Source organism: Lithobates pipiens, unplaced genomic scaffold (assembly GCF_037356315.1).
Source record: "Lithobates pipiens isolate NorthernLeopardFrog02 unplaced genomic scaffold, aLitPip1_a1.2 Scaffold_27, whole genome shotgun sequence".
Lineage (NCBI taxonomy): Eukaryota > Metazoa > Chordata > Amphibia > Anura > Ranidae > Lithobates > Lithobates pipiens.
The window spans coordinates 81866020-81881000 of NW_027507788.1; the positions used below are offsets into that span (position 1 = coordinate 81866020).

A 14981-nucleotide genomic window follows, 5' to 3' on the forward strand; every position below is an offset into this window, starting at 1 on the left:
ACAGGACATATGATCTCCTGTCGTCCTCCAAGCGGCAGCTGTCTTTGCCGCGCTGACTTTGAACTGTGGCGCCGCCCACGGCTCTTCACACACATACACTGGCAGCGGGGGTGGGCGGGGCCACAGGTTCTCTGTTGAAGACCAGCTTCTGGTCTTCTTAAAAATGGCAGCCGGCTGAGGTCTGCGGCCGGCGGCAAAAAAACGGGAAATTTGAATTTCCCGGGACAAAATTAATTTGGGACAAATGTCCTAATCCCGGGAATGTCCCGGGAAATTCAGAACAGTTGGCAACTATGCAATGGCTTTCTTCTTGTCACTCTTCCATAAAGGCCAGATTTGTGGAGTGCATGACTAATAGTTGTCCTGCGGACAGATTCTCCCATATGAGCTGTGGATCTCTGTAGCTCCTCCAGAGTTACCATGGGCCTCTTGTCTACTTCTCTGATTAATGCTCTCCTTGCCCTGCCTGTCAGTTTAGGTGGACGGCCATGTCTTGGTAGGTTTGCAGTTGTGCCATACTGAAATTTTCAGATGATGGATTGAACAGTGCTCTGTGAGATGTTCAAAGCTTGGGTTATTTTTTTTTAACCTAACCCTGCTTTAAACTTCTCCACAACTTTATCCCTGACCTGTCTGTGTGTTCCTTGGCCTTCATGATGCTGTTTGTTCACTAAGGTTCTCCAACAAACCCCTGAGGGCTTCACAGAACAGCTGTATTTATACTGAGAATAAATTACACACAGGTGGACTCCATTTACTAATTAGGTGACTTCTGAAGGCAATTGGTTCCACTAGATTTAAATTGGGTGTATCAAAGTAAAGGGGGGCTGAAAACAAATGCACGCCACACTTTTCACATATTTATTTGTAAAAAAAAAATAATGTAAACCCATTTATCATTGTCCTTCCACTTCACAATTATGTGCCACTTTGTGTTAGTCTATCATATAAAATCCCAATTAAATACATTTACGTTTTTGGTTGTAACATGACAAAAAAAGTGGAACATTTTCAAGGGGCATGAATACTTTTGGGAGGGGGAGGTAACGCAATGTAGGTTTTTCAGGTTCTCCGATGACAGCTTGAAAGGAGATGGCAATTTCATCTGTAATTCAGAAAATGAACGGAAAACAGGTAGTTTTGCATTCTTCTCTGACAGTTGTGTTGTGAAGTTTTGTGAGGATTTTTTTTCTTTCATTATTTTAAAGTGGCCCTTTTCTGTGCTCTTCAAATTCCATTCGTATATTTTGTTTTCTTTCTTGCGGCTGTTCGAGGGTGGATAGATTTTGTTTTCTTCGGTCCCGCTGTTTATAGGAATGCAGCCACCCTCTTTTGCTCACTCTCAAGATAGACTGTGGACTACGGGATGCGTAGTGTGCACTTGACCGCAATTGATGTACAATGCTCAGGGAAATGAGGGGGAAATTGGGTCTTGTGACCGCATCTAATGTGCACTGCTCCTTCCAAGCAAATGAAAGTGAGGGGAAAATTTGATGTTCAGGAGCTAATAAAGAATCGTACAAGAAGGCCGAAAACACAATTTCATGAGGAATAGGCTACAGGCCATTAGAAAGTGGATGTGTATGGATTGTTTTAGAGAATAAGGATATTGTTTAGTGTCACTTTAATGATAAATGAAAAAAATCCACATAAATCTGGTTGATGTGGAAAATGGCCACCTCTTTGCTCTGGTTTTTACAGCTTCCCATCCAGGGCTCTGTAATTAATGTAACAGTGGAAGAATATTGTTTCCATTAGGAATTTTATACATATTTGACAACATCTTCCCATATAGACCACCAGAGCCTCTTCTGCTTGGATCCATGGGCCTGCAAAGAAAGTCCTTTGCTCAATATTACATTTACAATATGTAATTATCTTTTACAGCACATAATAATAAGAGGTTTAACAAAGGAAGTGAGCGTGTTTGAACATGTTTCTGTTAATAACTTTGAGGCAGGTATGGTTGACCTCCTCTTTAAAGAACACAAACACTGTCACTTTAACACAACTTTTTGAAGTAATAGCCGTACATGAATTTAGCAAAGTTAAAGATCACTACCTCCTGCAGTGGAGGTCATGTCACCAGTGCCACGTCATTGGTCAGGCTGAGCCAATTTCAATCACTCCAGCCAGCTCCATATCTCACTCATATCTTGCACATAAGTAAATCAGTATTGCAAGTTCTTGTGAATTATTTTTTATAATTTTAAAGCTAAAATTGGCAGATTTGAAGGCACACATGAATTCAGCTCTGTATTCATTTATATATTGTAAAGCCCAACTCTATAAATGACAAAACTCTAACCTTGCAAGGGTTAAATGCTCGTTGACTATAGGAGTAGAGCAATTGGATGTAATACCTTACTCCTCGCTCTTGCAGACTCCGGCTGTGTGAACTGTCACCCTGATGTCTCTTCTGTAAGACTGCGTGGCTCGTGGTCCCACACTAATGTCATTAAGTACAATGCAGGACCAAAGATCTTCTATTGCACATGAGAACCGCAAGGCAGGTGCATAACCAAGAGTGGAGAAGAGCTTTAGAGCCTGCTAGAGGAAGGAATATGGTAGGTATTATATTGTATTCCTCTTCCCCTAAAGTTATCAAGCATTTTACTATTGCGGTGCTGCGGGTGCTTACAAGGGCATTTTTTTTCCTGATTCCTAGAGTTGAGCTTTAAATCTATTTTCCAAATATAAGCAATGCAGGTTCCTGAATTTGATCTTGTATCGGCAGTCTCTGTACAGCAGAGCTTAGACTGGGGGAGAAGCCATTCAATAATGCAAGGTGCATGCTAATGCAAGGAAAAGGCAGAGTGATAGAGGGATCAGCTCATCAGTCGGTCCACTTATTGAACGGAGTGAAGGAAAGAAATGTTCACCTTTTGTCCGCATGACTTATAGAGCACTGGCACTTTACCTTTTGGACTTTTTTTTGCATCTGCAGTTTTGCACATTCATTTATATGGACTGCATGGATAAATAATTTCCTTTTTATATTATATTGATTGTGATGTTTGCAGTGTTTGCACGGATAGATTTTGGCACTTGCACTTTTTCCTAACTGTTGGATTACCACGTTATGCACTGCACATGGTAATAATTTGTATGGAATTTTTCTGATCTCAATAGTATTTTTCCAGATTTTAATAGCTTTGTATGAATATTCATATCCACATTCGTGGATGTCACGTATCCTATGTCACACGTATTTTTATTTTTTAATTGAAGGAGTGCTTTTTAGTAGTACACTTAGTGTATGGCACATTACTCTTTAAACTGTGTTTATTTCTAAGCAATTCACTTACCCCTTTTGCCTTGCTTTTCCACCGTTGGAATTAGGGATGCACCGAAATTTCGGCCGCCGAAACATATCGGCCGAAAATGCCCCTTTCGGCAATTTGCCGAAAGGAAAAAACGGCCGATAATTGAGCCGAAAATGGGGCGGGGCCTGGGCGGAACCCCCGCCCCGCCCCTGGTGCCTCCCATGATGGGGGTGAATAGCGCAGGACTGATGCAGCCAGCGATGCCCCTCTGCAGTGAAAAGAGCCGTCTGGTTGAATAGAGCCCCGGGAACATCACAGCTTTAATTTCAATAGCTGTGTGTTCCCCGTCGCGCGCCGTCACACACAGCCCCTCCCCCTTGTCCGGGGAACTTTGATAGACAGATCACCCGTCCAGATTGGACGGGTGATCTGTCTATCAAAGTGCCTGGACAAGAGGGAGGGGCTGTGTGTGACGGCGCGCGACAGAACACACAGCTATTGAAATTAAAGCTGTGATGTTCCCGGCGCTCTATTCAACCAGACGGCTCTCTTCACTGCAGAGGGGCATCGCTGGCTGCATCACAGGGGGCAACACACACTGGCTGCATCACAGGGGGCAACACACACTGGCTGCATCACAGGGGGCAACACACACTGGCTGCATCACAGGGGGCAACACACACTGGCTGCATCACAGGGGGCAACACACACTGGCTGCATCACAGGGGGCAACACACACTGGCTGCATCACAGGGGGCAACACACACTGGCCGCATCACAGGGGGCAACACACACTGGCCGCATCACAGGGGGCAACACACACTGGCTGCATCACAGGGGGCAACACACACTGGCTGCATCACAGGGGGCAACACACACTGGCTGCATCACAGGGGGCAACACTGGCTGCACTTATCTCTTATCAGGTCGCCAGTCTCTGACCACCTCCTGTACCGCGTCGCCAGTCTCTGACCACCTCCTGTACCGCGTCGCCAGTCTCTGACCACCTCCTGTACCGCGTCGCCAGTCTCTGACCACCTCCTGTACCGCGTCGCCAGCCTCTGACCACCTCCTGTACCGCGTCGCCAGCCTCTGACCACCTCCTGTACCGCGTCGCCAGCCTCTGACCACCTCCTGTACCGCGTCGCCAGCCTCTGACCACCTCCTGTACCGCGTCGCCAGCCTCTGACCACCTCCTGTACCGCGTCGCCAGCCTCTGACCACCTCCTGTATAAAAATATTTTTTGAAAACAGTCATTTTCGGTATCGGTTTCGGTTTTCGGCCTAGTGTATTTTTCATTTTCGGTATCGGTTTTGGCACCAAAAAACCCATTCGGTGCATCCCTAGTTGGAGTCTCTTTCTCCCATTTTCTCCTCCACCCCCCCCCCCCCCTTCTATCTTTCCCCTCGCCTTTCCTCTCTACATTGCGCAGCACTATTATATATAAATATTTTTCTGGGTTTGATTGACCTCTCTCAGTGCATGCAGCAGTTTTCCACTCTCTGTATCTAATTCGTTGGCAAAGAGATACTTGATTTGTTAGCTCATCAGTCTGCTGCTTCTTTTTACTGCCCATTTATAGGATGGGGAGGAGACCAGCAAATATTGCATTGCTTTACATCAAATAAATATTAGATTTGCTCCTTACCAGACAGGGCTGTGTGTTGTGGTAGAGCTGTGTAAAATTCAGAACTAGAGAGACAAAACAGCTCCTTAATACATGCTTTCTATGTATCTAGCGGTTTGCCTGGAGTTAAGCTGTAAGGTACCCAATGACCGAAACAACATCTGAAGAATAGTCTTTTCCAAAATGACTTTCAGGGCAGCCACCCGAGAGATTATGGCTCCACCTCCCACAGGAAACACCTCCTCCTCCATCAGAGCTTTTTAAGGGAAGTCTCCACGCAGCCTCCTCAGTTTTTTCTCCAACCTGGAGGAACACCTCCGGTGGTAGCCATGACCTCTGGGGTGGTCCTGGAGGTCTTCTTTTTTTTTTTTTTTTTTTTCTCCCACCTAAATTTTTTACTTTTCAGGAGCTGGTCCTCCCATTTGCCTCCCGGTGTGGGTGGTCCCATGGGCTCTCTCTCCTCCTTCCATGCTCGGGAAGAGCCAGCATGTCAGAGGTTCTGTTTCCTGGTCAGAGTGGCGGCTGCATCAGTTTGAATCTCCCGCGTGCAGCACGCTGGATCTGAGGAAGAGGACGCAGCTTCCAAGTACAAGTTGTCATTGGAAGAAGTGGGAGGCCTCCTTAAAGTGATTTATGCCACTTTGGGTATTGAAGAGGAAAAGGAGCTCTCCTTGCATGACCGGATGTATGCGGGGCTAGGAGATTCCAGATCTCGCACCTTCCCTGTGCATTCCTTGGTATACGACTTGATTAAAAGGGACTAGTTGGAGCCAGAGGGGAAAAAAAAAAAACCTTTTTTTCCAGAGCACACAGGAAGAGGTTTTCTTTTGAAGACAACCCGGACCTGGTCTGGAACAAGGTTCCAAAGCTAGACTCAGCCTTTTCTCAGGTTTCAAAATCAACGGATCTAGCTTTTGAAGATATGGGCACGCTGAAGGAACCTATGGATAAGAAGATGGATCTGCTTCCAAAAAGGTCCTGGCAGTTGGTGATGATGAATTTGAAACCGGCCATGGCAACAACCTGTGTGGCAAGAAATCTGGATCATTGGGTTAACCAGTTGAAATCTCACATTTTGGCTGATTCCCCTAAGCAGGAGATTCTGGATTCCTTTGCTACTCTGTCTGCGGCAATTGCATACATTGCGGATGCCTCGGTGGAGTCTGTCCACATGACAGCCAGGTCAGCCGCCCTGACCAACTCGGTTAGAAGGGCATTGTGGTTGAAAAATAGGTTATGTGGCATCCCTTTTTGCGGGGGATTTGTTGTTTGGTTTCGGAGTTAGATTCTATTCTGGACTGAACGGCAGATAGGAAAAAGTCCTTTCCGGTAAAGAAGAAACCGGCGCAGACTTTTTTTGGGGGGCCCATGGGACAGGCTAAGGATAGGACAGAAAACGGGAAGTCCTGGGCGCAGAAGCCCAAAGGCAAAGGGGGGAGTCCTCCTCAATCCTCCTGCGTCCGCCACCAAGCCGCAATGACTCTCTAGTCAGGGTAAGGGGGAGACGTCAGCGTTTTCTCCCTCTGTGGGAGGCCATTACTCAGAATTCGTTTATTTTGAGGATGGTCTCCCAGGGTTACAAAATCGAATTTACAGAGTGTCCCCCTCAAAGATTCCTGTTCACCAATGTTCCCAGAGACCCAGTCAAGGCCCTTGCTATGAAGTCCTTAATTCAGGACCTAATGTTTCAAGGGGTTGTTTGGTAGGTCCCAGCAGAGGAACTAGGCCAGGGTTTTTACTCCCATGTGTAAAATTTCCTGGTCAGGAAACCTTCGGGAAAGTTCCGTCTCATTTTGAACCTCAGGGGTCTAAACAGGTTGGTGAGGTACGAGAGGTTTCGGATGGATTCTATTTTTTTTCAGTAAGAAACCTCTTGAACCCGGGATGCTATATGGCATCCATAGATTTACAGCATGCGTATCTCCATGTCCCGATTTGAAGTGGATCTCAGAGATACTTGAGGATGGCACTAAAGGAAGGGAGCAAGATCTTTCACCTTCAGTTCAAAGCCCTCCCTTTCGGTCTGTCATTGTCCCCGAGGGTATTCACCAAAATTATGGCAGAAGCATTAGCTCCTCTTCGCTTAGAGGGAATCTCAGTGATTCCCTATCTGGACGATTTGATGTTTGTTGCCCAGACCAGGGAGGGTTTGCAGAGGGAACTCGACAGAGCTTGCATCCACCTAAGGCAGTTGGGTTGGATTATAAACCTTCAGAAATCAAATTTGGTGCCTGCTCAGGAAGTCACATTCCTGGGGTTTTGCATCAGCTCCATAGACCAAAAGATCTTCCTGCCAGAAGAAAAGGAGAAGCTGGTACAGGGGTTTGCCCATCTACAATGCAATCCTCCCCGATCCATCAGGTGGGTCATGTCGGTTCTGGGGACTCTGACTTCCTCTATTCTGGCGGTCCAATGGGCAAGGCATCACTTCAGGCCTCTTCGGGCCTTCCTACTAAGGGTCTGGGATCGTCAACAGAGTTCTCTAGACGATCTGGTAAGGATTCCTACCTCGGTAAGAAGAGGTCTGTGGTGGTGGAGAGCCCAAGGGGTGCTCTTGGAAGGCCTGTTGTGGTCCTTTCCGGTCCAGGTGTGGCTGACAACCGACACCAGCACCTGGGGTTGGGGGGCCCATGTGGACACTCAGTGGGTCCAGGGCACATGGTCAGTGGAAGAGACAGAGAGGTCCTCAAATTGGAGGGAGCTGAAGGAAGTAGAAAGCGTAATGTTGGCCTTCTCAGACGTTGTGCAGAAGCAACACGTCCAGATCCTGCCAGACAATGCCACGGCGGTGGCATATTTGAACAGACAGGGAGGAGCCAGAAGCAGGGCACTTCAGGATCTAGCAAGAAGTATCCTGGGCTAGGCAGAGCAGTTTACTCAATCCTTGTCAGCGATCCACCTAAAAGGGTCCTTCCTTGTCAGCGATCCAACGAAAAAGCAGACTTCCTCAGCAGGAACCGAGTTCTGGAGCCAGAGTGGCAGTTGAATCCGAAGGTCTTCAGACTGATCGTGGAGAGATGGAGTCAGACAGAGGTAGATCTCTTTGCCACTCAGGAAATGCCCAGGTCCCTCTTTTCTTCTCCCTGAACAGGCACGAGAGGTCGTTGGGAGTGGATGCCTTAGCTCACAGCTGGAAGTTTCGCCTATGCTATGCCTCCCCCGTTTCAGTTGATTCCCTGGGTGTTAGGAAAAATCAGAAAAGAAGAAGCAGGGGTAATTTTGATCACCCCCTTTTGGCCCAAAAGACTGTGGTTCTCGGCCCTTCTGCAGATGCAGCAAAGACCGTTCTGGCATCTCCCCCTACGAGAAGATCTCCTCCGGCAGGGCCCTCTCATCCAAGATCTGGCAAAACTAAGACTTACGGCTTGGTTTCTGAAGAGCAACTCTTGAAGAAGGGGTTCTCAGATAAGTTGATTGCTACCCTGTGGTCCAGTAGGAAGAAGGTCACCAGGGCAATATACTTCTGGTGCAGGACTTCAGCTAGGTCACCAAGACAGATTGCTTCAGTTCTGGAATTCCTACAGGAAAGAGCAGATAATAAATTAGCAATCAGCACCCTAAAAGTTCAGGTAGCCGCTCTGGGGGTCTTTTTGGAGAAATCTGTGGCATCAGACCCTCTAGTAGTCAGGTTCTTTTAGCGCTCTTTCTCGTTCTAGGCCTGTCGTATCTAGAAACTTCCCAGGCTGGGACCTGTCTACTGTTCTGCAGGCCCTGACCAAGGGTCCTTTCGAACCTATTGTTTCAGCCTCCCTGAGATGGATTACTTTGAAAACAGTTTTTTTTTTTTTTTTTTTTTTTTTTTTTTTTTTTTTTAGTAGCCATTTCTTCAGCTCGCATAGTCAGTGAGTTGCAGGCATTATCAATCAGGGAGCCGTTCTTTTTTTGTTTTTCTGGACAGAATAGTCCGTAAAACAGACCCTAATTTTTTGCCCAAAGTGGCATCATTTCAAAATCATTCCCAGGAGATAATTCTATCTACATTCTTCTCTGATCCACCGGGTAAGAAAGAAGAGGATTTCCATACCCTGGATGTTAAGAGGGCAGTCCTAAGTTATTTAGAAGCCACTAAAGACTTTACAGTCTGATGCACTTTTTGTTTCATTTTCCGGTACTAGAAAGGGAAAACAGGTGTCCAAAGGGACCATAGCCAGATGGCTGAGAATGGCAATCTCGGAAGCATATTCCTGTGCAGGTCAGAGGAGTCCAGTGAGCGTCCGGGCTCATTCCACAAGGGCTACAGCAGTGAGTTGGGCAGAGAAGGCTGGCACCACCCTCGAACAGATATGTAAGGCTGCTACCTGGTCAGGTCTAACGACATTTGCCCGCCATTACAGATTAGATCTTTTATCGGCTGGGGATCAGGCTTTTGGAAGGAAAGTCTTACAGGCTGTTGTCCCGCCCTGAATGGAGTAAGTCTCGGTAATCCTCTTGGGTGGCTGTCCTGAAAGTCGTTTTGGAAAATTCAAGTTAGACTTACCGGTAACTTGTTTTCCAGTAGACTTTCAGGACAGCAATAACCCGCCCTGTGGTATATGTGATTTGCTGTAATACTATTATATAACTGTCGCTTGTGTGTTGCAGCTGGGGTTGGAGAGTCTCTACAAACAACTGAGGAGGCTGCGTGGAGACTTCCCTTAAAAAGCTCTGATGGAGGAGGTGTTTCCTGTGGGAGGTGGAGCCATGATCTCTCGGGTGGCTGTCCTGAAAGTCTACTGGAAAACAAGTTACCGGTAAGTCTAACTTGAATTTTTGTGAATATTAAAGTGGTTTTAAACCCTTACAACACACTTTCGCCTACAGGTAAGCCAGATTAAGGCTTACCTGTAGGTGCTGTAAATATCTCCTAAACCTACATGGTTTAGGAGATATTTACAATTCCACGTACGAGGATTCCTTCTGCGCATGCGCTGATGTATTCGCCGCATGCGCACTTTAGAAGGGTAGTTTCGTGCCGGTTTCATTAAAGGAAATGCCGCGACTGGTGGCTCCTGGGCGCATGCGACTCCGGCCAGTCACAGATCCGGAGTCCGCGACCCCAGAAGGAAGATGGCCGCTTCCAGACGGCGAGGAAATCGGGGACATTGCAGGCTTCTGTGTCAGGTAAGTAACACATAATGGGCTACTATGCTTTGCCTTTGCAGGAAAATAAAGGGGAAGAAAACCTATCGGGGGTTTACTTCTTTAATGGTTGATGTAGCTGATCTTGTACATTCTTGCTTATGGAAGAGAGATTGAGTCAGTACTAGAAACTTCTGGTACTGGCTTATTATGGGATCAAACCTTGGGATAAAAAAAAAGTATTTGACCACATAAAATGTAAAGGATAGGTTTACCTTTGGAACATGCGACATATTTCACCCATATATACCCATATATTTAATGAGGGGGTTTACTTCCTCTTTTGATCCCCACAAGACCTGCAAATGAAAAGCATAATGGGCTAGTATGCATCGCCTATAAATTGGGGTTTTTTACATCCTGTGTGTATGTGGCTTGAAGCCTGGTACACAACACAAGTTTTTTGTTTTTCAACCCAGCAAGTTGTATGAAAAAAATCTGACAGCTTTGGTGGGAGCCACTGTGTACTAATGATCCAATGTTAGTGCAGCGATCTCACCTGCTGTGCTACTGTTTTCTGACACGGGGACGCCCCCCACTAGAACACTCTGGTCATCGCTCTCATTTAAACGCAAGCTGGTAGGCTGCTGGTTTTCCAGCATGCTTGTCCGACAGAAGCCGGCCAAACTTCTGTCGGACCGGCTGCCATACACACAGGCTGAATGTCGGGCAGTTTTTATTGAATGGGCGTGACCCGTGTTTACTAGGTTTTAGGGCTTGGTCACATCTTAGCACTATGTATTGTTCAACACATTGGCTGGATGTAGTACTACAGATTAATATTTTGTAAATCAGTTGATTCAGCTGTTCAGCAGTTGATTCAGTTAAATCAGCTGATTAAAGTGGTTGTAAACACACTTTGACATACAGGTAAGCCTAGATTAAGGCTTACCGGTAGGTCCAAGAAATATCTCCTAAACCTATACGGTTTAGGAGATATTTGCCTGAAGAAAGGCACCGCTGTCTACGGCGCATGCGCCGTAGACAGCGGCGCGCAGGCGCACTGAGCGCGGCACCAACGGAGATGCCGCACGTGTCGGCTCCCGTGCGCATGCGCGGGAGTGACGTCATCGTGGCTTCGCCGAATGACAGCGGCGGAGCTGCGAGACCCACCGAGAAGATGGATGCGCCGGACTACAGGGGACAGCGGTGACTTCGCTGGCTCCTGTGTCAGGTAAGTGACACATAATGGACTACTATGCGATGCATAGTAGTCCATTATGTTTTGCCTTTGCAGGGAATGAAAGGAAGTAAACTCATCAGGGTTTACTTCCTCTTTAATGGCTATATGAAACTGAGGACAGTCTCTATTGAAGTGGTGCGACACTGCTGGATAAACATGGCTTTTTCAATTAGTATCTACTGCGTTCATCCTTCGCAACATGTCTGTTCCTAATGTATGCTGATTCGTGCCATTCTAGGATGCCTTCTAGCTGGAAACTTTCTTGTAATGCTATAGTGCTGTGCTGTGCTGTACTGTACTGTAGTATTCATCTATTAAAGAAGAACTCTGGTCTTAGCAGAAACTTGGTTTCTAATGTCAGGGCTCACTGTGATTAGCTGTGACACTGACAAGCTGTCACATGGGATGTGAAAAGCCCTCTACTCTATGTAAGTGACTTGAAGCTTACAGACGGCGCTCTTTCCTTGTTTGGAGTCCCAAATGGAGTAGTAAGGTAATGGTATGTTCAGCTTTGAGAGGTGACTATTACATTTTTGAATTTTAAAGTAACTTTCCTGTCTATGAGCAGATGAATGAGAGTGCCTTTACTTACTGAGGCACTTTCTTTGTAGTTAATTTAGAAAAAGCCAGGCCCCCAGTAACATAGTGTAACTAAATAATAATAATATTTAAAGAATATGGAAACCCTCACCTTGTAAAACAACCTACTCAGTTTAAAATAGAACTGAAAAGCAAAACATTTTGTTTATACATTAAAAAAAAAACTGTATAAATACATTGTTCCCCGTTTTTATAAGTGATCCACATACCCATCATTATCTGGATAAGGATCTTGGAGAGCTGGGAGGAGAAACATCAGTACACTAAGCTTCCCAGTGAATGTAAAGGGGGGGGGCATGTCACCGGAGGTCTGATCATTGAAGGAGAGCAGGCTGTACTCCGTTCTTAATAGGAAAGCAGTGTGGTCCAGTGGAGTGACCAGCAGGATCACCAGGTATTTCACACAAAGGAAGCACATTGTAATGCAGGCACACATCAGCAATATGAACTTTTGGGTTGACCTATTCTTTAGTTGAATATTAAAGGGCCTGAAACTGCAACATTACTTGTTAAAAATGGTGCCAACATGAAGGGTCTGGTCTTGGCACGGGGTTCCCCTTCATGATCCATACCAGACTCAAAAGGCCTGGTATGGTCTTGAATCGGTTAAGACGACTCATAGGGAACCGTTGATTTTAACATGTCATGCAACTCAAAGTTCTCAAGTGCATGTCAGACCATTGTGAACCGTCTCTAATGCGCATGTCCATCCTAAAGTCATAGGGAAAGTTCAAAACTTTGACATGGCAACCACAAAACTTTTCTAGTTCTATTGAATACTTTGGCAAATTACTTTTCTGATTCTATATGCAAACTTCCTAACAAAAGTTTGCTAGTGTATGGCTAGCATTAGTAAAGTACCAGTGGCGAGTCTGCCTCTGCCTTTATGGAAATGTAAGTTGATGGACAGCAAGTCAAAGGATATACTTTTATACAAGGTGAGCCAAGTTTTTAGTGTCCAGGTGCTGCATGGCATGATTTTGCTGTGGTTAACATTAACAGGAATGTTGCTAGCAATCAGAAAATTAATCTACGTACTATAAAACACCAGTGGTATTTCAGAAGAAGTGAGATTGTGGAGGGTGACCCAGAAGGAGGGCAGGGTGTCAATGGAGAAGGCTGGAATTCAGCTGGGACATGACAAAATGTGTAACGTCTCTCAGATATCTTGATACCTTTTAACCGCAAATTACCCTATTCAACAAAGCGCTGCAAAGAGCAGGGATGATGTGTACATTGATGTTGTCTGTAGCAACCAGATATCACTCTTTTTATCTTGATGTAAGATGATGATAAAAAGTAATTGCTGATTGGTAGATAGGTGTAGCTGCACTTGGCATCCTGACCTTCACTTTATTTAATATGTAGTTTTATTTCCCTACATCCAAGTTTGGGAAATGGCCTGGTTGCATATTTGATCAAGACATTTGTGTGTGTGTGCAATATATAAATTAGAACTGGATAGTGTGTATATATATATATATATATATATATATATATATATATATACAGTGGTGTGAAAAAGTGTTTGCCCCCTTCCTCATTTCCTGTTCCTTTGCATGTTTGTCACACTTAAGTGTTTCGGAACATCAAACCAATTTAAACAATAGTCAAGGACAACACAAGTAAACACAAAATGCAATTTGTAAATGAAGGTGTTTATTATTAAAGGTGAAAAAAAATCCAAACCATCATGGCCCTGTGTGAAAAAGTGATTGCCCCCCTTGTTAAAACATACTATAACTGTGGTTGTCCACACCTGAGTTAAATTTCTCTAGCCACACCCAGGCCTGATTATTGCCACACCTGTTCACAATCAAGGCATCACTTAAATAGGAGCTGCTTGACACAGTAAGGTCCACCAGAAGATCCTTAAAAGCTACACATCATGCCGAGACCCAAAGAAATTCAGGAACAATTGAGAAAGAAAGTAATTGAGATCTATCAGTCTGGAAAGGGTTATAAAGCCATTTCCAAAGCTTTGGGAATCCAGCGAACCACAGTGAGAGCCATTATCCACAAATGGCGAAGACATGGAACAGTGGTGAACCTTCCCAGGAATGGCCGGCCGCCCAAAATTACCCCAAGAGCGCAGCGACGACTCATCAAAGAGGTCACAAAAGACCCCACAACAACGTCCAAGGAACTGCAGGCCTCACTTGCCTCAGTTAAGGTCAGCGTTCATGCCTCCACCATCAGGAAAAGACTGGGCAAAAATGGCCTGCATGGCAGAGTTCCAAGGAGAAAACCACTGCTGAGCAAAAAGAACATCAAAGCTCGTCTCAATTTCTCCACTACACATCTTGATGATCCCCAAGACTTTTGAGACAACATTCTGTGGACCGATGAGACAAAAGTGGAACTCTTTGGAAGGTGTGTGTCCAAGTATATCTGGCGTAGAAGGAACACTGCATTTCATAAAAAGAACATTATACCAACAGTAAAATATGGTGGTGGTAGTGTGATGGTCTGGGGCTGTTTTGCTGCTTCAGGACCTGGAAGACTTGCCGTGATAAAAGGAACTATGAATTCTGCTGTCTACCAAGAGATCCTGAAGGAGAATGTCCGACCATCTGTTCGTGTACTCAAGCTGAAACGAACTTGGGTTCTGCAGCAGGACAATGATCCTAAACACACCAGCAAGTCCACCACCGAATGGCTGAAGAAAAACAAAATGAAGACTTTGGAGTGGCATAGCCAAAGTCCTGACCTGAATCCTATTGAGATGTTGTGGTATGACCTTAAAAAGGCTGTTCATGCTCGAAAACCCTCTAATGTAACTGAATTAGGACAATTCTGCAAAGATGAGTGGGCCAAAATTCCTCCAGGACGCTGTAAAAGCCTCATTGCACGTTATCGCAAACGCTTGGTTGCAGTTGTTGCTGCTAAGGGTGGCCCAACCAGTTATTAGGTTTAGGGGGCAATCACTTTTTCACACAGGGCCATGATGGTTTGGATTTTTTTTCACCTTTAATAATAAACACCTTCATTTACAAATTGCATTTTGTGTTTACTTGTGTTGTCCTTGACTATTGTTTAAATTGGTTTGGTGTTCCGAAACACTTAAGTGTGACAAACATGCAAAGGAACAGGAAATGAGGAAGGGGGCAAACACTTTTTCACACCACTGTGTGTGTGTGTGTATATGTATATGTATATGTATATGTATATATATATATATATATA

The 14981-nt window shown here is 45.3% G+C and overlaps 1 protein-coding gene across 6 annotated transcripts in view; it reads left to right on the forward strand.

The window, feature by feature from the left end:
- LOC143933942 (sodium-dependent neutral amino acid transporter B(0)AT2-like) overlaps window positions 1-14981 on the forward strand; it is a 231952-nt gene that overhangs the window by 142183 nt on the left and 74788 nt on the right. Inside the window, exon 1 of one of the 6 annotated variants that reach the window (XM_077457123.1) lies at window positions 2402-2567. The exons of the other annotated variants lie outside the window; for them this stretch is intronic. The gene's annotated coding sequence lies outside the window, so the exon portion shown is untranslated. Of the gene's footprint in view, window positions 1-2401; window positions 2568-14981 lie in introns of those variants that run through there. 6 annotated transcript variants of the gene reach the window in all.